Source organism: Drosophila arizonae, chromosome X, assembly GCF_054131065.1.
Source record: "Drosophila arizonae isolate 15081-1271.41 chromosome X, UAZ_ARI_1.0, whole genome shotgun sequence".
Lineage (NCBI taxonomy): Eukaryota > Metazoa > Arthropoda > Insecta > Diptera > Drosophilidae > Drosophila > Drosophila arizonae.
Window position 1 is genome coordinate 34,741,346 of NC_142927.1, and position 22,114 is coordinate 34,763,459.

The window sequence follows — 22,114 nt, forward strand, 5'->3', positions numbered from 1 at the left end:
TACAAGCAATTTAAGATTTTTTTTGCTTGTTTATTAACGCCAAATTAGCTAAATTAAAAAAATTGGAAATAAACAAGTACGAACGTTGCAGTCGGGCGTTACCGACTGCGGAATACTCATTCACATTCCATCAGAAATTTAGCAGCTAAGTTTAGCTCTAATTCTGTAGAAAACTCTATGGGCAAAGACACCTCATTTGTTGTCAGTTCTTAAATCGAGCTAGCGGTACGAAAACTGCTAAATTTGAATACCTTCGCTCAAAAAATGTGAAAATTACAGGGTAAATTTCAATATGCACGCCCCTAAAGAGGTGTACAATTTTTTTGGGGCATTAACAGAGGAGGTTACAAGTAACTTAACTATCCAAATTTGAATTTTAGCACACACCCCCTGTGGGCGGACGTATACCCGTTGAAGCTTTTTGGTCAAAATTTTAGGCCTCTAGCATCAATAGTGTCCAAAATATAGCAGTATTTAAAAATTCACTATATCTTCAGGTACGATTTGTCATGCTCCTAATGCGCGACACATATGATTTATCATATCATTAGACTTTATAGAATCAAAAAATTAGCTTACGTGTGAAATTTCAGCGTTCTAGCTGTAAAACTCTTGGAGATACAGTTTTATCCGATATTAAAAGAACTCAGATAACGGCAATTGTACATGCTCAGTCTACGACTAATATGGGATGGGATATAAGATATGGGGAAATCGGCATGATTTCGGCTGAGAAGAGAAGTAGAAGAGCCAAAATATGTGCGATTCATGAAACGTGCGAAATTGAGTTTATGTGGATTATTTTTGTTTTATACCCTGAACCCATTGAAAATGGAGAATTAGGGTATAATGGTTTTGTTGAAATGTATGTTACAGGCAGAAGGAGGCGTCGCAGACCCCACAAATTCATAAAACTCTGTTAAGTCAAAAAAATAATAATAAAATACCCACTGCGGAAGCTCTTTTTGCCTGTATCAATTTTAAAACTCAGCACTTAAATATAAACGCGATTCTGCAAGTCGAGCCCAAAATCGTTCAAACAATTCTAAGTTGTGGTAAGCACAACCCAATGCTCATGTACCATGCATACACACATGCACATATTCAGACACAAAAGCACACAAATGCTACTACAACTGATACCCCATGTGTGTATGTGTGTGCAGTTCACAAGATCTTCCAAATTCAAATTTCGCTATAGGCAGTAAGAGCTTCGCACACAGGCATACAAATGCAAATACATGTAGCATACTGTAAGTGTGTGTGTGTGCATGCTCAACGCGAAATTTATTTTCATGCGCATAACGCTTTCATACCCATACCCTACTCACAAATAATAGCGAAAACGTAAACATTTTGCTTGAGCATCGCAAACGGTTTGAAGAGTTGGGTATACTCTTCACTCAGAAGAAGACATGGGTTCTTGCCGCGAAGAAATTAAAATTTTTGTGATTTCCTGTTTGTGCTAACATGCATACATACACATACATATTTGAAAGAGCAGAGAGCAGGGAGAGATAGCAAGAAAAAAAATTTAGCATAGAGTCATCTTTTGCTCAAAAGTTGACCATCTCGGTGAAGCGAAATGATTGTGCTTTCGTATATTTTCATTGCCCGAAGCTAAAAGTGAGGAGCCGAATAAATATGAAGTTGTCTGGCGTTTAGATGCTCGAAAAAAGTGTACAGAAACCTTTACACTACGTGTCCGGTCTTCGTGTACTCTGGTTAGTGGTAAAACTGACAAAAAAAAAAAAAACCTACCAACTAATATGTTCATTTATTGGTATCTTTTTTATTTTTTATTTATTTTTTTATTTTAGATTGGGCACAAGAAGCTGTTTCGAAATCAGAAATATTACGTCTCATATATCAAGGCCGCTTTTTACATTGCAACGTAACATTGGGTGCATTAGGGCTTCCATTGGGAAAAACGACTGTCATGCACTTAGTACCTCGTGATAATTTGCCAGAACCTAATTCGCAAGGTGAGAAATCTTTTTAAACATGTCAGTTTTAAAATAAACAAGATGACACCTAAGCTACGAATATTTTAGCATTAAATATTATGCTTGCAACAATACAATAAGTTCAACAGCTTTAAAAACATCGTTCCAATCGGAAATACCTGTAAAACAAGTTAAAACAAAAAGCGAACTCTAGCCGACACTGCTCGAGTTGGAGAGTGCTGCAAAAATGTTGGATCGCTATCGTTTTAATCGTTATTTTCAAATTTTTGAATAACATCGATATGGTTTTCTTAGTATCAATATATCGAAAAAATGGTTACACTTGGCGTTGGGTTTGACTGTGTAAGAAGCACATACCTTAAATATTGCTACATTTTATAAAATTTGTATTGGTTTAATTTTATTGCATTAAATCAGAAGCAAGTAAGAGTGCGCAAGCCGAGACTGCTCGACTAGGAGATACCCTGAACCCTCCAAGCTGATATTCTAATCATTCTGTACTTCTTTTACACAGATACACACACATGCATCCACACGTATGTACGTTTAGCGCTCTGCTGACTGCGCAGTACTGCTTTTGGGCTGCGCTGCAGTCTTGGCAATATTATAAGAATTTATATGATTAATAGTTTCTTTTGTAGACTATTTATGAAACTTATGAGAAAACGTGATCATATTGTTCAAATGTATGTACATTCCGAAGCGCAAGTCTTTAGTACTTGAAATACGTTTTTTACAAATTTGTGGCGTAGGTGGCGTGGTAACTAAAATCTATAAATCACAAAGCAAATGTATAAACACAGAAAATCTGAAGTCTGAAGGTCAAAAAGTGTTCAAATTAACATCAACGCAAGCGCAGCTTGCACAGTAGAGAACGCACCTATGCGCATCTAAGCGATCGTTGGAGAGCGACAGTCCCGTGCTCGTGCGTACAACAATAACTACTCTTTACGGTGGCTTAACTTCATAATAAAATAATTAAATTTCTTAATCCAATTTCATAATCAAAATCTAAATATCTTAACAATGATCGCGTTGAAAGGCCGCAGGGCTTCTATATAATGGTGTGTATATTAGTTGAGTGGCCGCAGGGCAACGCGATGAATTGCCCTTTTTGTCTTTATGACAACCATGCGCACCCTACCATCTCCGCCGGCTCTGGCTTCTGTAACCACGCCTAGCATCCACTGTTGTGGAGGAGCATTGTCCTCTCCCACGTGCACGACTGTACTGACCTCTACGTTTTGCCTCTCCCTCGTCTACTTTGACTTCTGCTGGAGGCTGAGCAGATGGTCCCTTGATGTCAGCTGCCATCTCTTTAAGAATGTCAGATTGACGTCGTTGACTGGCTCTGTGAACACGATTGGCGGCGGCGCGAGCTTTGTCCCTATCAGGAAGTGCCCTGCCGTGAGCACTTCGCCGTCGATGGGGTTGCTGTTGGGAGAGCGACCATTGACCTCGAATTAAGCACGGCCTCGACCTCGACCAGCACGGTAGCTAACTCGTCCTGCCGTAAGACCGCGCTGCCCATTGCCTTCAGAAACAATCCCTTGGCAGACGACACTTTTTTGGAAGCAATAGAGGGAATTTGGCATTATGTGCTAGTGGTGCTTTCAATAAACCACCTCCTACTTGTAGCAATCACAACACACGCGTACCATGCTGATGTGGGTTTAAAAACGGTGTCAGTTTTTGCAAAGACAGTTGCAAAACGATTGATTTCTTGATTTCCTTAATTTCTTCTTTGAATTTGATATGTTGAATTACGGATATGACTGCAGGGATTCAACAACTCGTACGATGGGATTTGTTACCTCATCAACCGCGATCGAAGTAATTGCAATTCTACGCTTCTTTAGCAGCTCTAACTCTTTTGATAGTGTGAATTGTGAGTTGACTGGCCACAACGTGTCAGAAAGTTTTAAAAATCCTGGTCCGCAAAACCACAACGATTTTTTAAGCTGCTCAACTGAACATCCCCGAGACACAATATCTGCTGGGTTATCTTTCGTTGGAACATGAAGCCAAGATACATTAGTGGTCAACTCTTGGATGGTTGCCACGCGATTAGCAACGAATACGTTGAAACTAGATGCAGCCAATGAAGCACAACCTCCGAGTCTGCCTAAAATGTGATTTGATTAATAGGACAATCAAGTAGTTTCTTTACCGCATCCCATAAGGTAGCTAACAATTCTGCAGCACACAACTCCAGCCGCGGAAGACATGTTTTTTTGAAGGGCGCTGCCTTAGATTTGTCGACTAGCAGCCTGGTAGTGATACCCTCATCTGTTTGCATTCTTACGTATAAACAACAGCCGTAAGGGTTGAGGCGTCAGCAAATTCATGGATTTGAGATCCCTTTGACTAGAGTGTGCCAACGTAACGAGCTATATGCAACGAGTTTAAATTTGAGAAACAGCTTTTACTGCCTCAAATTCATGCCTCATTTAAACAGGCAATTGGTCATCCCACCCAAGTTTATGCAACCACATTTCTTGCAGAAAGACTTTCGCACAAGTCACGTGCGGACTTAACAAACCTAAGGGATCATATAACCGTGTCACAAATGACAGAACGGATCTTTTGGTCGGTTGCACGTCTACTGAACAGCTCATGCAGTAAATGTCATTCATCCGATTCCAAATTAAACCTAATATTTTTGTGTCCTCTTGATGACCAATGACTGTATCATTTCTTGCTGGTTGTGCTACGAGTTGCTTACAGTTTGACGACCATTTTGTAAGAGAAAAGCCAAACGCTTGAAGAATTGCTATCAAGTCTCGATGCAACAAGCACAATTCTTCAACGTCATCTGCTCCTGTCAACGAGTCATCAACATACTTACGATCTTACGATCTTGCAGCAGCTGGATAAGTGGAAGCATGCAAGTCGCTTAGATGTTTTAAACATCGAATTGCTAAGAATGGGGCAGTCGCTGTCCCATACGTTACTGTATTCAAGCGAAAAATTTGTAATGGATCAGTGGGAGTTTCCCTCCACACAATAAGTTGAAATTTGCGGTGGGACTCGTCAGGTTCAATTTGACGGTACATTTTAGCGATGTCTGCTATAGCAATCCAAGGACGAATTCAATATCTTAACAAAGTCTTCCACAACTGCGGCTGGATGGTCGCACCCACCATGAGTAGATCATTCAGCGACAATTGAGATGAGGATTTGCTAGAGGCATCAAACACTACTCGAAACTTAGTGGATGCGCTGTGCAGTTTTAGCACATATCAATGGAATGAAATAATGCGGCTCTCTCGGAATTATCGTATTATCAGTTGGGCTCATGTGCCCCAAGGCCAAGTACTCTTTCATAAAGTCAATGTACATTGGCCGAATGTGTTCTTGCTTGTTCATTCTTCTTTACAAGGCCAGAAAACGTCTGTGCCATAAGACGTACCAAGACAATGTGGGCTTGACTTGAATGGCAACGACACTCTGAACCGACCCGAGATAGTTTGGCAAATAGTCTCTACAAATGACTTCTGGCACAGTTTTTACTCTCGAATTAATTGATTTTGGCTTTTCTTCCAACTCCAATTTGCGAACTATTGTATCTATCTCTATGTCGTCGTATACGACACTAATGAAAGTCGAAGAACTATTAGCAGCACTCGATGTTCGGCAGCGATCAAATGCAATCCAACCAAAGGCAGTCAATTGCAATGTTGGGCTGTTATCAGGTCCCTTTATTCTGCCATACCTTAGTATATCAAAAAAGATATCAGCACCGAGCAGCAGATCTATACATTGGGGCTTGTGGAATCGAAGATCAGCTGATTGTAGGTTATCAGGTACCTTGATCTCTTCAGTAAGCTTCTCTGGTTGGTACGACGATATGGAACGTAACACACCAAAGTCTGTTCGGATTTCTATGTCGTCCGTTCGGGACGCTATCGAAGTTTGAACGCTGTGTCGAACAGATGACTGACAATTAGCAATGCCCAACAGTCAAACCCCAGATCTTTGCCTTTTTAATTTCAACTGTTTCCTCAGTTATGAAATTTACTTGCGAGCCGGAATCTAAGAATGCTCTAGCTAAGTGATACGATCCAGATTGATATTTTATCTTCACAACTGCAGTTGCCAAAAGAAGTTGATCAGAGGCTATCCGTGCGTGGTTTACAGATGATATCTGTGACGAAGTGACATGAGGGACTGCTGATACAACTGCTGAGCTACTTTGAGCCGCCTCAGAGCTGTATCTATGCAGTATGGTATGGTGCGGCTAATAGCACACACGACAGTGGGCTGATTTGCAAGCAGCCACTGAGTGTCCTGTTCGCAAACAATTTATTCAGAGGGGATAGCTCTTTGCGAATGCAAAACGTTTCTGACAGGGTATTGCTGCGAATGACGAGCACGAGTAAATGAAGTGATCATTCTTTTTGCAGAACACGCATTTAGGACTCTGTGGCTGACTTGGCAGAGCGACAGCCAGTAAAGTTGTCCCAATTCTTTTCCTATTATCCTGAGCTACCTTACGACTTGGACCAGATGATTCTTCAGCACTTAAATGCTGATACCGTCTGTTTAAGGCAGCTTCAGAATCTTGCCACAATGGTGGCAAGTCAAGATTGTCTTCCCACCTAGAGCGCGTGCCAGCGTCCGCTTTCATCATTACGAAATGGATGAGCCTGGCATTCGAAATCTGCTTATCAGCATGCGCAAAGATGACGCTGAAATTTGAAATTCTTATATTTCGAATATTCTCCGCTAAACCTTGGCAACTTTACATTTGGTAGATTCCTAGAGTGTGACACTGAGCTAATCATTGTAGAGTTAGCGGGACTCTCACTTTAAGGTTGGCTATCGCTTCATTAGAAGTGCCTTTGTTGACACACACAAATCCTCTAACGTTTACCGAGGCACTAGATCTGCGTTAATGTGTCTTAAAGGACTCTTCTATGTAGCGGCTCAATATCTCAATTCGACATTGAATTTCAAAATGGCTCTACTGGTTTAGTGTAATCTTTCAATGATTTGTTTATGCGAGTTATATCGTTTGTAAAATTTTTGTATACGGCCAACAGAGCTTCGACACGCTCCGATGATGACTCGTCCATAGACTGATTCTTTCCTCGCTTGCCAGTCATGATGCTATAAGTGATGCTCAGTTGAAACCAATTTCAATTGAAACAAATAAAAGTTCACTTAATGTATGACAACAAGCGAAGAACAAGTCAAGAATGTTAATAAATGCGCGCGATTGTAATAAATTTCAATTTATTACGCTGGCAGTGTTAAATTATACTTGAGTGACAGTTACAGCTGTTAACGATATAGCAAAGACAACAGCCAGAATGTTGAGTGACTATTAGTGTAAGTGGTCTATTGAGTGAAACTCAATTGTGTAGAGCAATTGAGTTCAATGCATTCACACGTACACATGCACAAGCGAGAGCGTAAGTTTTGAGCGACAATAATTCTAAGTGAGCGCAAAGCAAGAGCGCTACTGTGTGTGCAAGCGAAGGTGCAAGCGATATTGCAAGGTAGCATGCAATGAGCGCAAAGTGAGTGCGCACTAAAATGTGCAAGCGTGACAGTAAAACAGAGAGCGCAACCATTGTGCAAGCGCGAGTGCAAACTATTTTGCAAACGGGCTAACAAATGATGAGCGTAAAATAAGAGTGCAATTTACTGTGTAAGTGCGAGTGCAAAGTATATATTCTTGATTAGGGCGATGAGCTGAGTCGATTTAGCTCTGTCCGTCCGTCCGTCTGTCCGTCTGTTCGTCTGTCCGTCCGTCCGTCTGTCCATCTGTCCGTATGTTTGGACGCGTTGATCTCAGAATATATGAGTTAGAGACTTAAAATTTTGTTTCCTAGGTCCGTGTATAGCACGCGCATATCGAGTTTTGTTTTCAATATCGATAACTTGCCCCGTTATTTTTTTATCGATTGAAAACATTATCGAAAACCAGTAATAAATTTAGGTCTCCTACATCTTTAAAGCTAGAGTCTCCCAATTTTGTATATATACTTATATGCATTTTATACAATTTCGGTTTTTGCCAAAATTTACTCTCCCCCCCACGTCTAATTCACCCCCTCACCCTCACATTTGTAAAAGGCGTATTTCAAATACTAGGACTTGTGCTTTGACAAATACATGCATATCTATGTTATATTCATAATCTGAAAGTTTCATGAAGATAGTCCATCCACAAGAAAAGTTATTAAGCAATTAATTTCCTATAGTGGGCCAACACTGCAGCCAATGCGTGTTTATGCTCGCGTACGTATGTCTGTGTGTGTGCGTGTATGTGTGCATATGCGAATAATTATTGAAATATTAGTTGCTCGAAGGGTTCAGGGGATCTCGTAGTCGAGCAGTCTCGACTAGAGCTTTCTTACTTGTTTGTATTTATTTTCTCTTTAAATAAGCTCAACACAATTTACATAGGCATAGATCCATACAATAATATTCTGTGTGTCCCAAGTAATGCATTTATTTATTTATCGATTTCATTACTTAATCATCTATGATTATTCACAAAGTCCATAATCGAGCTTCCTTCAATTCGAAAGAGTCCACCCGGGGGCGCCAATATGTCCCTCCATAAGGAGTCTGATCCTTCGATGGGTCAGTGTATAATATATTATCAAATATATGGACTGCAACTTGCGGTCTCTTTGGAATTAACACAAAACGAAGTGCTAGCACCAGTGTTTCAATTTGTACTGTTTATTAGATGAAATAACGCAAGCGCAGCTTGCACAGTGAGAGCGCTTCTATGCGCGAACAGAGAGCGACACCATTAGAGCGCACTCCCGTCTTCGCGCTCACTACTTCAATTTCTTATATTAGATTTCAATACATTTCAATTCAATTATATGCATATGCCTTAATACTTACGACCATAAATTATAACAATGACTTCAATCTCTTACGGCTACAAAATCAAATTCAAAACTTCATCAGCTTACATACTACAAACTTAAACTTTACTAACTACAAACTAACAATACCATACCTCTTCATATTATGCTTTTACAAATCTAATCCTTACCGGGTATGAACTAAAAAATGAGACACTTCATTATATATCCTTATATCCTTCCAACCTAAACTTTATCATTTATTAACTAAAAATGCGACTCTTCATTGTATATCTTTATATCCTACAAACCTAACACTTATCATCTACAGTCTCGAGCCGAGTACGTACAATAATATTCTATATGTCTCAAGTAATGCATTTATTTATTTTTCGCTTGCATTACTTGGTCATCTATATGTTCTATGTTTATCTATGTACTTCCCTGATAAAGTACTTGTTGATAAAGTCCATAATACAGTGCCCTTCCAATCCTAAAGAGGCCACCCGGGGGCGCCAAAAATGTCCTGTGATAAGGAGTCTGATCCGTCAACTTATGCCCAGAGTATAAAATGCAACCTGCGGAATCTTCAGAATATGAAGGCAAGTGTTGGCACCAGTGATTCAATTCGTACTCATTTATTAATTTAACATCAACGCAAGCGCAGCTTGCACAGTAGAGAGCGCACCTATGCGCATTTAAGCGATCGTTGGAGAGCGACACTCCCGTGCTCGCGCGTAAAACAACAACTACTCTTTACAGTGGCTTAACTTCATAATTATACCCTGAACCCATTGAAAATGGGAAATCAGGGTATAATGGTTTTGTTAAAAGTATGTAACAGGCAGAAGGAGGTGTGGCAGACCCCACAGAGTGTATATATTCTTGATCAGGGCGACGAGCCAGGTCGATTTGGCCCTGTCCGTCTGTCTGTCCGTCCGTCCGTCCGTCCATATGAACGCGTCGATCTCAGAAGATATAAGAGCTGGAGACTTAAAACCTTCTCAAAAGCTAGTTATTTAATTATATATCCTACACCTTTAGAGCTAGAGTTTCCAAATTTTATATGTATTTGGTACAATTTTGATTTTTATCAAAATTTACCCTCCACCGCTATATCCACTCCCTCACCAACACCTTTGTAAAAGGCGTATTTCAAGTACTAGTGTTCATGCACATGCATGAACATAGAAATATGATAAGTATGGGAACATATGAATATACGAAGATCGTATACATGCCTCCGACGCACTCAACGACTAGCAGGTAGTGCGCTGGGAAAAGATAAGGGTCACATGTACGGACTCTATAAATAGACAAATGGACACTAACCCTTGCAACCCCAGAGTCAGATATGTAAGAGACGAACGCTGAGCCTTACAACCTCAGCGATAAGATAAGAACATGTAATAGACCAATGCTGAGCCTTACATACTCAGCAATAGACGCACTACATTTAAGGGTTGAAATTATGCATGAGTCTGGGTATATTAACCCAGGCTCAGAAGAATAAAGATCAATACGCAACTAAACACCATCAAAGTCAAGTGTATTCGTTCATGGTCCTTCGATCCGTACCACAAGTATACCAAATACCAAATATTGTGACAGTTGTATATTAAATAAAACAAGTAAGAAAGCTCCAGTCGAGACTGCTCGACTAGGAGATACCCTGAACCCTCCTAGCTGATATTCTAATCATTTTGCACTTCTTTTATGCACACATACATACACATGCATCCACACGCACGCATAAGCCTGCGCTCTGCTAACTGCGCAGTAAGCAGCGACTGCACTTGGGCTGCGCTGCAGTGTGGGCAATATTATCAGAATTTATTTGTTAAATAATTTCTTTTGTAGACATACGATCTTAATAAAACTTTTAGAGCATAATCATATGGTGAATATGTGTGTATATTCCAAAGCCCAAGTCTCTAGTATTTGAAATACGCTTTTTACAAAAGTGAGGGTGAGGGGGTGAATTTGTATAAATTGCATATAAGCATACATTAAAAATTTGGAGACTCTAGAAATAAGGGTGTAGAAGATATAATTTTATAACTGGTTTTCGATAAGGTTTTGTATCGATAAAAAAATATGGGGATGAGTTATCGATTTTTAATGATAAACTTGATATGCGCGCTGTAATTACGGACATTTTAAAAAAAATTTGAAGTCTCTAGCTCTTATATCTTCTGAAATCGACGCGTTCATACATACGGACAGACGGACGGACGGACGGACGGACGGACAGACAGACGGACAGGGCCAAATCGACTCAGCTCGTCGCCCTGATCAAGAATATATATACTTTGTGGGGTCTGCCACGCCTCCTTCTGCCTGTTACATACTTTTAACAAAACCATTATACCCTGATTTCCCATTTTCAATGGGTTCAGGGTATAAAAAGTGGTTTCTTCTTTGGCTTACCAATCCACGCTGTGAGTAGAGGCACAGCAAGATCAACAAGACGATCAAAACAAAAACACCTACAACGGATCAAGCCAAAGAGTAAATTAATAACCAATAAACAAAAACTACAACAACCGCAACAAAATGCTGTCAGTAAGGGTTATGGTTATGCTAAAAAAGCAATCAGACCTGTATGACACAATTATAAAAGCCATAGCTGATAAGGATGCGTTAGAAGTCGTGGATAAGTTGGCAGAAGAATTCACTGCCAACCACTCTACACTGACTAAAATCTGTACCCCAAACCATATATATTTTACTGAGAAAATATATAATGGATTAATGGAAAAAGTCAGGATCTACAAGGAGGCCCTGATGAAGGTCGAAGCTACCGACCTCGACAAACCGTCCACTAGCAAGAATTGGCATATGCAAACTGAGGTATCCAGGAAACAGCAAACCCAAAAGGAAGTACTGTTTTCACAAAGTGGGTCAGCCTCAATGGACTATCTGGTAGAACTTGTGGAAAAAAGAGCTCAAAGAGTAAGGCTGCACATTGAAGAGGTGCTAGCCAACATTGAGCTCAGCAACCAGGAGGAAATTCTAGACAGCAAAGAAACGCTAGAGTTCCTATGGAATAAAGTCCAGTCTACGCTTACGGATTTAGAGGTGAAATATGATAAGCCCACCCATTTAATCGACGGCATAGACGCATTGGAAGTTAAAGTTCACACTTTGTCAAAGAAACTTATAAGAAAGTTAGGTGTCTTTCGCAGTATGAAAGAAGACGTTCCAGAGCTACCAAAATCGGATCTTCCTCAATTTAATGGAAGTCCCAAAGAGTGGCCAACGTTCTTCAACTTGCTCTCCGACATGATCCACAAAAGGAAGGATATCAGTGACACAAGGAAGCTCAACTACCTGAAATCATGCCTCAAAGGAGATGCCCAAATGGTAGTAAGCCATTTCTTAAGTGGATCATCTGCTACCTACAATTCGGCGTGGGAACTTATATGCAAGCGCTATGAAAATAAGCGCAAGATATTCGCAAGCGCCGTTAACCAGCTAGTGGACATGGAACTGCTGGAAAATGATGATGAAAGCTGGATTCGCCAATTCTTGGACACAGCAAATGGAAGTACTCACATCATTAAAGAAGTAGGCCGAATTGGTAACGATGCTAATGTACTAATCGCTCAGATTTTGCTACGAAGATTCTCGACGAAAGTCCTACAACTTTACGAGCAACATGTAAAGAGGGCCAGAGAAATTCAGTCCTTGAAAAATGTACTCGAGTTTATTGATCAACTATACAATTCAATAGACGCAGTACAGATAAGGGCCGTCCAGACGCTTGTTGAAGCAAAGAGAACGAGCTACAAAATATGCCGTTCTTGCAACCTGGACAACCACGAAATTACCAGGTGTTCAAAATTTAAAGCAGAGCCAGTTAAAAAACGCAAGGAGTTTGTAACTAAAAGTGCTCTATGTTTTAAATGCCTAGGTTCCCATAGCATGAAAGAGTGCCAAAAGGATTGGTCATGCAAGTATTGTACCAAATCACACAACAATCTGCTTCACGAGGATACAAACGAAAACGAGACCTTCAGTAGCAATTGTCTCAAAGAAAGCAACGGACATGATACGCTGTTGGCAACTGCGCTTATTCGGATTAACAACAAGTCCGGAAAATATGAGCAGCTAAGGGCCCTCATCGATGGAGGCTCGCAAAAGACATTGATATCTGAAGAGGCCGCTCAACGACTACAACTGCGCCGAATCAAGCGGAAAGTGGGAGTACAAGGAATTTCACAAAATGTTGAAGTTCTAAAAAACAGCGTTTGCTTGACAATCCAACCAAGGATGACAAGCAAATTCGTCACCAGAACGGAGGCACTTGTTATGGAAAAACTGCAAAGAGCTCTACCGAGCAAGAAAATTGAAATGGACATCAATAAGGACTGGATGGGCTGCAAGCTGGCAGACCCACATTTCAATGAACCCAGCAGAATCGATGTTGTGATTGGCGTTGATTTACTCCCCTCAATAATGTTGGGAAAAGTTAAAAAAGTCAACGGTATACTGGGGCAAAAAACTGAACTTGGATGGATTGTTTCCGGGAACATAGCTAGAGCAGTAAACAACAAGGTGATCAGCGCAACAACGACGATATGCCTGGATAACCTCGAACGCTTCTGGAAGCTTGAAAATAACTCAAGCGGTTCAAAAGAGAACAATAAATGGGATGGCGAAGGCCGGCTAGTAGTCTCCATACCATTTAAAAAAGACTTCGAGTCAGGAAAATCGCGCAAGCACGCTATGACACGATTACTGCATATGGAGAACAAATTCAGAAAGCATCTACAAATATTCACGGAATATAAAGACTTCACTTGGCATGGGAAACGCCACCTAAGCTAAGGACCAAAGTAAGGTTCATCTGGATGTCACATTCTCTGGGCCCCGCAGAATGTTCAAGCATGAACATGAGACCTCAAGGATTGCAAGCATGGACATTTCGTCAAGATTATCAATAATTATCATATCTCTATTTCTCGTGTACACAAGTAAGAGGAGAAACCAGGGACAGGAATCGTCAGCTATTACTTTCTCTGGCCCCCCGCAGAATGTTCATGCACATGCATGAACATAGAAATATGATAAGTATGGGAACATATGAATATATGAAGATCGTATACATGCCTCCGACGCACTCAACGACTAGCAGGTAGTGCGCTGGGAAAAGATAAGGGTCACATGTACGGACTCTATAAATAGACATATAGACACCAACCCTTGCAACCCCAGAGTCAGATATGTAAGAGACGAACGCTGAGCCTTACAACCTCAGCGATAGGATAAGAATAGCTAATTGACCCACGCGGAGCCTTACAACCTCGGCGATAAGATAAGAACATGTAATAGACCAATGCTGAGCCTTACACACTCAGCAATAGACGCACTACATTTAAGGGTTGAAATTATGCATGAGTCTGGGTATATAAGCCCAGGCTCAGAAGAATAAAGATCAATACGTAACTAAACACCATAAAAGTCAAGTGTATTCGTTCAACTAGAGACTTGTGCTTTGGAATGTACCTACATTTTTACCATATGATTGTACGTCTAGAAATTAAATGATTCAACAAATACATTATTATAATGTTGCCCACACTGCAGCGCTGCCCAAGCGCAGTCGCTGCTTACTGTGCAGTTAGCAGAGCGGGTTCTAATACGTGCGTGTGTATGTATGTAACAATTATATTGTATATAATTGTGTATTTATTAGTTAGATTGAGTATTTGTGGTTGAAATTAACAGAGTATTGAGACTTTAACAACTTTGAAACACTGTGACTACTTGACTTCTAATCACCAGCGTGTACGTCTTTCTTCTTAAAATGTCTTCTTAGCAGCACGTCTTGTTTCATCAACGCCTTCTCAATCACTGCCCTCGTCTTTTTATGGAGTTGCCATCCTGTTGCTATTGTGTAACTAGGATGCCACACCGCTCGACAACGCTTCTCATGCCACATTACATTCGGTCATCCTGATCATCATCTGCCCCAGATGATTCCTCTGAATCTGTTCCTTCGTTGTAGTCCAAATAACGCCAAAGCTTCATGTTGTCTTCACTGGTGCACGTCATATTCTGGCCTGAAAAATCTGCAGACTTCTTTACTTCATACCTACCATTTCTTTTTACTTTGGTAACTTCGTATGGTCCAAGATATTTGTTTGCCAGCTTTCTGCCCGTTACAAATTGTGTGACTCTAATGGCTACTAGGTCTCCCAACTGATAGCCGTGTGGTCCCTTTCGTTTTTTGTCAAAGTTGCGCTTATATTTGGTTTGTGCTTCTTGTATCTGCTGTCTTGCTTCTGCTCCAGGTTCAAATTCTTGTGCTGTTCGCTCTTTCTCTGTCTTTTTCGCCTGATGCTCCAGATCGCGAATAATATTGTGAGCCTTCTTTGACTCTCTCTCATACTTCATTAGTTGATCACGATATGCATCGCGTTCTGATTCTGCCTCAACGCGTAGCTGCTCTAAGGTGGCCTGCTTCTCCTCCGAACGGTTCGCACGCTCCTTTGTCTTGCGCAAGTCCATCTGGAGACTCTCCTTTTCGTTTTGTAGTGCAGTGATTAGCTCCGCCTGTTCGGTCTGCTTTGCCTTGGACTGAGACATTTCCCGTTGTGTTTTGGATAATACCGCTTGTTGTTCGCCCAGTTTAATGGAAATTTTCTCCAATCGCTTGGTGCTCGAGTCCAGCTGTGTTTTGGTCTTCTCCAATTCGTCCTCTCTCTTACAGATCAAGCACTGAACATCTGCCAGCTGCTTTTCGATGATGCGCTTCTGCTCTATTTGCTGTATTTTCTCCAAAACTTCCTCAACTATTGGTACTGGAAATCTATCCTTTAACACAAGCGTGTTCAGCTTGCGATAATCTATGCAGAGTCTGTGCGATCCATCCTTCTTTTTAGCTAATACGACTCTGCTAGCCACATCAGAGGTAGATTGACGAACGATTCCTTGTTGCATCCATTCATCGACTTGATCCTGTACAAATTTTTGTTCGCTTGCTGATAATCGACTGGGTCTCTCTCTAAACGCGATATTCGGCCCATTTGGTAGAATACACAGCTTTATTGGACACCTCCGTGGTTCATCTATAGGCTTGTAGTTCCTTATAAGTTCTGCAACTTCTGCCGCATATCTCGGTTCGACCTCTATTTCATCTTTGGAGCTGGTCACATTCAAAATATTGTAGTTATCAGCGCTGCTCTCTATTTCTCTATTTTCTGTAAAAGTGTACCCATTAGTGTTGAACATGACTGAGAATTTCTGTAGAAAATCATAGCCAATTAGAATATCGACTTGCAACTTAGAATTAGGGACAACTAAAAATGTATGTTCTGTACTTAATCCATCCACTTCGACTTTGGCAGTAACATCACCTAGTACCTCCGTAGCAACATTGCCCAGTCCAAATAGTTTTGCGCAGCGTTTCTGAAGCGGACGATCTTGAAAAAGTTCATCGTATTTTCCTCGCGTCATTATTGATACGTCGGCGCCCGTATCTATCAAGCATCTGAATTTGCTGTCCTCAATTTGCATTTCCTTCATTCGGTTATCGTTGTACGTTTTAACGACTACGTTTACTGCTTTCATCTCTCCCGAACATTCCTTCGATACATGTCACTCTGTCGTTTATTTTGGCTTGATCCCTGGTCGACACATCGTAACGGCGATTATTACGGCTCTTTTTGGCCACAGCATCTATTAAATCATAGCACTTCTTCAATTGCTTGAACGACGTTGAACTGTATAATGGATATTTCAAATCATCTCGCACTTCTAGTCCATCCACTATGTAGCTTATAATTGATTCATCTTCGATTTTGCCTAGTGCAGCGATTTTACGCATTTCTAACACATAATCATGAAAATTTTCAGTTTGCCTCTTTTTACGACTTCTTAAACGTTTGTGTATTTCTGCACTGCTCATCTGTTGATCAAACTCCTCTATCAATTCCATACACAAATCATCATAATTAGCAACTGTAATGGTTTCCATAAATAATTTTGCTGTGCCTGTCATCTTATTGCGTGCATTAACATATTTTTGTTGTTCAGTCAGCTGATAAGCATCTGCATTTTCTTCAAAGTTTTGCAGCCACTGCCGAATTGGTATCGATATTCCATCGTAGTCTGGTACCACTTTTGCAAAACTATCGACCGATATATTTATTCGATTGTTTTCAGTTTCTTCAAATTTCGTCGTTAACATTCTGATCAGCGTACCTAATTCGCTATTGCGCACCATTGTGTGTGTGCTTCCCGAATCTTCTTCTTCGGCGCCTGTATGTCGCGTTTGGTCTGAGTTTTCTAGCGTGCCGCTTGTGCCCACTACTTTTGTCTCTCTTGCACCTTCCTGTTGCTGCGTGTCAATTTCGTCATTTGCCGTAAAAGACCGATTCATTGCTTCCACCTCCATTCGATGTTGCATTTGATTTTTGTCGACTTTCTTCTTGGTTGAGCGCTGCATTTTCCTTCGTTAATACTTTTTATTCATCCGTTTAGCCGTTCATCGGTTGAGCGTCCATATAACAACTTTTCGTACTCTTTTAGTCAGTTCAGCGGTTGAGCGTCCATATAACAACTTTTCGTACTCTTTTAGTCAGTTCAGCGGTTGAGCCCCCATGTAACAATTATATTGTATATAATTGTGTATTTATTAGTTAGATTGAGTATTTGTGGTTGAAATTAACAGAGTATTGAGACTTTAACAACTTTGGAACACTGTGACTACTTGACTTCTAATCACCAGCGTGTACGTCTTTCTTCTTAAAATGTCTTCTTAGCAGCACGTCTTGTTTCATCAACGCCTTCTCAATCACTGCCCTCGTCTTTTTATGGAGTTGCCATCCTGTTGCTATTGTGTAACTAGGATGCCACACCGCTCGACAACGCTTCTCATGCCACATTACATGTATGTGTGCCGAAAAAAAGTGCAGAATGATTAGAATATCAGATCAGAGGGTTCAGGGTACCTCCTAGTCGATCAGTCTCGACTAGAGTCTTCTTACTTGTTAAATAATTAAATTTCTTAATCTATGTAATTTTAAAGCAGAGGGCATATATTCAAATGCCTTAACATATTCCATACGCAGTACAAGCACTAACCAGAGAACACATAGACTAGACAACTAGTGGAAAGCTTTTTGCACGCTTTTTTTGAGGCTTTAACACCCCAGACAGCTTTGGACTCGCTCGGCTCCTTACTTTTAGGTTCGAGCTAAGAAAAAATACGAACGCACAATCATTTCGCTTCATGCGCTCGACCGAGATGGTCAACTTTTGAACAAAAGATCCCTCTATGCTCAATGTTTCCCTTGCTCTCTCTCTCTCGATGCTCTCTGCTCTCTCGAATGTGTATATGTATGTATACATGTGAGGCTCACATTGTGAGCACAAGCAGCAGCTCACGAAAATTGAAATTTCTTCGCTGCAAGAACCCATGTCTTCCCTTCTGAGTGAAGAGTATACCGAACTTTTCAAACCGTTTGCCATGCGTTTGCGTTATTATTTGTGGGAAGAGTATGAAAGCGTTGGTGCGCATAATGAAAATGTTTCGCGACGAGCATGCACACACACACTTACAGTATGCTACATGTACTATGAGCATTTGTATGCCTGTGTGCAAAGCCCTTGCTGGCTATAGCAATTTGAAATCCTAGCATTTGCATTTGGTCGATCTTGTGAAGTGCTCACACTTACATAAATATGTTTGATTGTGTGTACGCAGGGGCCGCGATGCTCACAAATTTGTGATTGCACAAATGATGGGGTAATCATTGTAGAAGCAGTTCAGTGCCTTTATATGTATGTGCGTGTGTGTATGTTTATAAGTGTATGCATGCGACATGAGCATTGACGTGTGCCTACGACAACTTTGAATTGTGTGAACGATTTTGGGTTTGAATTGAAGTGGCGCGCTTACATTTAAGTAGATGATTAACTAAAGTAACAAGTGCACTTCCTATTACTTTTAAAGGTATTTTTTAATTGCATGATTTTTATGACATCTAACACTCTTTAAAATGGGTCCATTTAGCCATTATATGTATGTATGTACATACATATGCTTCTTATTAAAAAGGTAAATTTCACCTGTATATGTGCAGGTACAAGGGATCGAAAATCGCATTCCAATTTGGCCACAGGGATTGATCAGGTACTACATTTTTAGCAAATATCATTCTGATAGGCAAACCCACGACCATTGAAATAAAATCATCTACTTAAATGTAAGCGCGCCTCTTCAATTCAAACCCAAAATCGTTCACACAATTCAAAGTTGTCGTAGGCACACGTCAATGCTCATGTCGCATGCATACACTTATAAACATACACACACGCACATACATATAAAGGCACTGAACTGCTTCTACAATGATTACCCCATCATTTGTGAGCATCGCAACCCCTGCGTACACACAATCAAACATATTTATGTAAGTGTGAGCACTTCACAAGATCGACCAAATGCAAATGCTAGGATTTCAAATTGCTATAGCCAGCAAGGGCTTTGCACACAGGCATACAAATGCTCATAGTACATGTAGCATACTGTAAGTGTGTGTGTGCATGCTCGTCGCGAAACATTTTCATTATGCGCACCAACGCTTTCATACTCTTCCCACAAATAATAACGCAAACGCATGGCAAACGGTTTGAAAAGTTCGGTATACTCTTCACTCAGAAGGGAAGACATGGGTTCTTGCAGCGAAGAAATTTCAATTTTCGTGAGCTGCTGCTTGTGCTCACAATGTGAGCCTCACATGTATACATACATATACACATTCGAGAGAGCAGAGAGCATCGAGAGAGAGAGAGCAAGGGAAACATTAAGCATAGAGGGATCTTTTGTTCAAAAGTTGACCATCTCGGTCGAGCGCATGAAGCGAAATGATTGTGCGTTCGTATTTTTTCGTAGCTCGAACCTAAAAGTAAGGAGCCGAGCGAGTCCAAAGCTGTCTGGGGTGTTAAAGCCTCAAAAAAAGCGTGCAAAAAGCTTTCCACTAGTTGTCTAGTCTATGTGTTCTCTGGTTAGTGGTACAAATTAGTCATATTTTTTCGATAACTCATCCGATAACTTTTTTATCGAGCAAAATATAAAAATTGATTGAGCACTTTTACACCTGCAGACTTAAGATTTACTGCGTATATACATATGATGAATACAAAGATTTTGTTATTTACAGATTTTAGATCCACTATGCCACAAATGCTCACACATGTTTCCAGGGACTGCAAGTGTGTGTGTGCTTGCCCGTCGCGAATCCATATTCTTTATGCGTATCAACGCTTTCATACCCTTCCCACGAATATCCATCGAAACGCTACATTTTGTTTGCATGAGCCTGACAAACGTTTTTATGATTTAGGTATACCCTTCGTTCAAAAGGAAAGAGCTGGGATCGTCGCCAACAAATTTCAATTTTTGTGCGCTGCTGAGTTCGGTGATTTGAGCGACCATAGAGAGAGATAGATAGAGAGAGAGAGAGAGAGAGTAGGACAAAAGCGCATAGCTGTGCTTCATATAAGAATGGGACCATTTCGTTTGAGCGCTTGCAGCGCACTGACATTGTCGTGCAATATTTTCACTGCTCGAACCTCCAGCGACCGAGCCGAGCAAATACGAAGTATAGTGGTCGACCAACTTAACATTTTCTGCTGTAGAAAAATTTGTTCTACATGTCTAGTCTATGTGTTCTCTGGTCACTGCCACCAATTTGTAAAGAACATATTTCAAGTACTAGAGACCTGTGCTTTTAAATGTACACACATTTTAACCATATTATCACGCTTTGAAAGTAAGAAGGCTCCAGTCGAGACTGCTCGACTAGGAGATACCCTGAACTCTCCAAGATGATATTCTAATCATTCTGTACTTCTTTTATGCACACATACGTACACATGCATGCACACATATGTACGTTTGGCGCTCTGCTGACTGCGCAGTAAGCAGCGACTGCGTTTGGGCTGCGCTGCAGTGTTGCCAATATTATGAGAATTTATATGTTGAATAGTTTCTTTTGTAGACTGACTATATTTATGAAACTTATGAAAAACGTGATCATATTGTTCAAATGTATGTACATTCTGAAGCGCAAGTCTTCAGTACTTGAAATACGTTTTTTACAAATTTGTGGCGTAGGTGGCGTGGTTACTAAAGTCTATAAATCTATAAACACAGTAAATCTGAAGTCTTCAGGTCTAAAAGTGTTCAAATTAAGCTGAAACAAGTAAGAACGTTGCAGTCGGGCGATACCGATGGCAGAATACTCATTTACAGCCCAAACGCTGTCAACCAGAGTATATAGTGCAATTTTCAAATCTAGTGCGTAACAAAAAACAGGGCATGATCCCATTAAAATTGGAAAATCATCGATAGCTATTGCTATGATCATTGCATCATTGCATTCAAATTACATACATATATAATTTATACAATTTTGACTTTTAATAATATCCATTTATATCCATATATTGGATACCGGCTTCAAGCTAGCAGCAGATCGGCGCGATTTTCCTATACATGTGGACACACTCATCGTCTATTCTCTGCGTACAGACAGAAGCGAGCCTTATCTCACATTCTTAATTTCGATTGATTTCTGGACTTTCTATCCGTTACTGTAGTTTTGTCTGATGACGCTCTCTTAATAAGCTATTCTATTTTAGCAACTGGCTGGTCAAGCAAAGCAATAGAATAGGAGGTTCGAACCTCTTCCATGTTATTTTTTTTTTTTTTTTTTTTTTCATAAATATTTCGTTTTTTATAAAATAGATATTTTATTGGGAAGGTGCGAGCTTGAATGAATGGCACTTAATACTCTTCCTTTTCTTAGTCGAATAATTTTATAAGTTTAAATTTGTTTCTTCTTAAATAGCCCTCAAATACATATACGCAAATACATACATATGTATATATGTAAGTCTGCACGCATAGCATCAAGCATTCCAGCCTTATACACGCGCTCATTTGCATGTGTGTATGTATGTACACAGAAATGCGTGCTCTAGCATATTCTAAGAATCCCGTTGCGATTGATTTGTCTTTGCATTGTTTTTGAATTTCCAGCCGCTGCACTGGCTTTTCTTTGCTATGTGGCGTCATAGCAATAATATGATTTTGTTTTAACTACTGTTGATCGAAACGACGCGGTGGTGCTGTAGGCTGAAGCGCCCGCGATCTTTATTTTAGATATTTTGACATGAACATGCTATTCGGCTTGGGTGCGAGTTCAAATCCCGCGGAAAACTCGTTTTTGTAAATTGCAAATTTTTTTGTTATTTTAGCTTTTTTATATTTTATTAATTTTTTAAAAATGTTTCCTT

General features: G+C 40.3%; 1 long non-coding RNA gene across 9 annotated transcripts in view; it reads left to right on the forward strand.

Moving 5' to 3' along the window:
* Positions 1 to 22,114, forward strand: part of LOC108620390 (uncharacterized) — a 159,235-nt gene that overhangs the window by 100,999 nt on the left and 36,122 nt on the right. For 2 of the 9 annotated variants that reach the window (XR_016271296.1, XR_016271292.1), the window contains one exon: positions 1,821 to 1,956. The exons of 5 other annotated variants lie outside the window; for them this stretch is intronic. This is a non-coding gene — a long non-coding RNA (uncharacterized LOC108620390). Of the gene's footprint in view, positions 1 to 1,820; positions 1,961 to 22,114 lie in introns of those variants that run through there. 2 more of the 9 variants (XR_016271290.1, XR_016271287.1) reach the window with 2 other exon arrangements.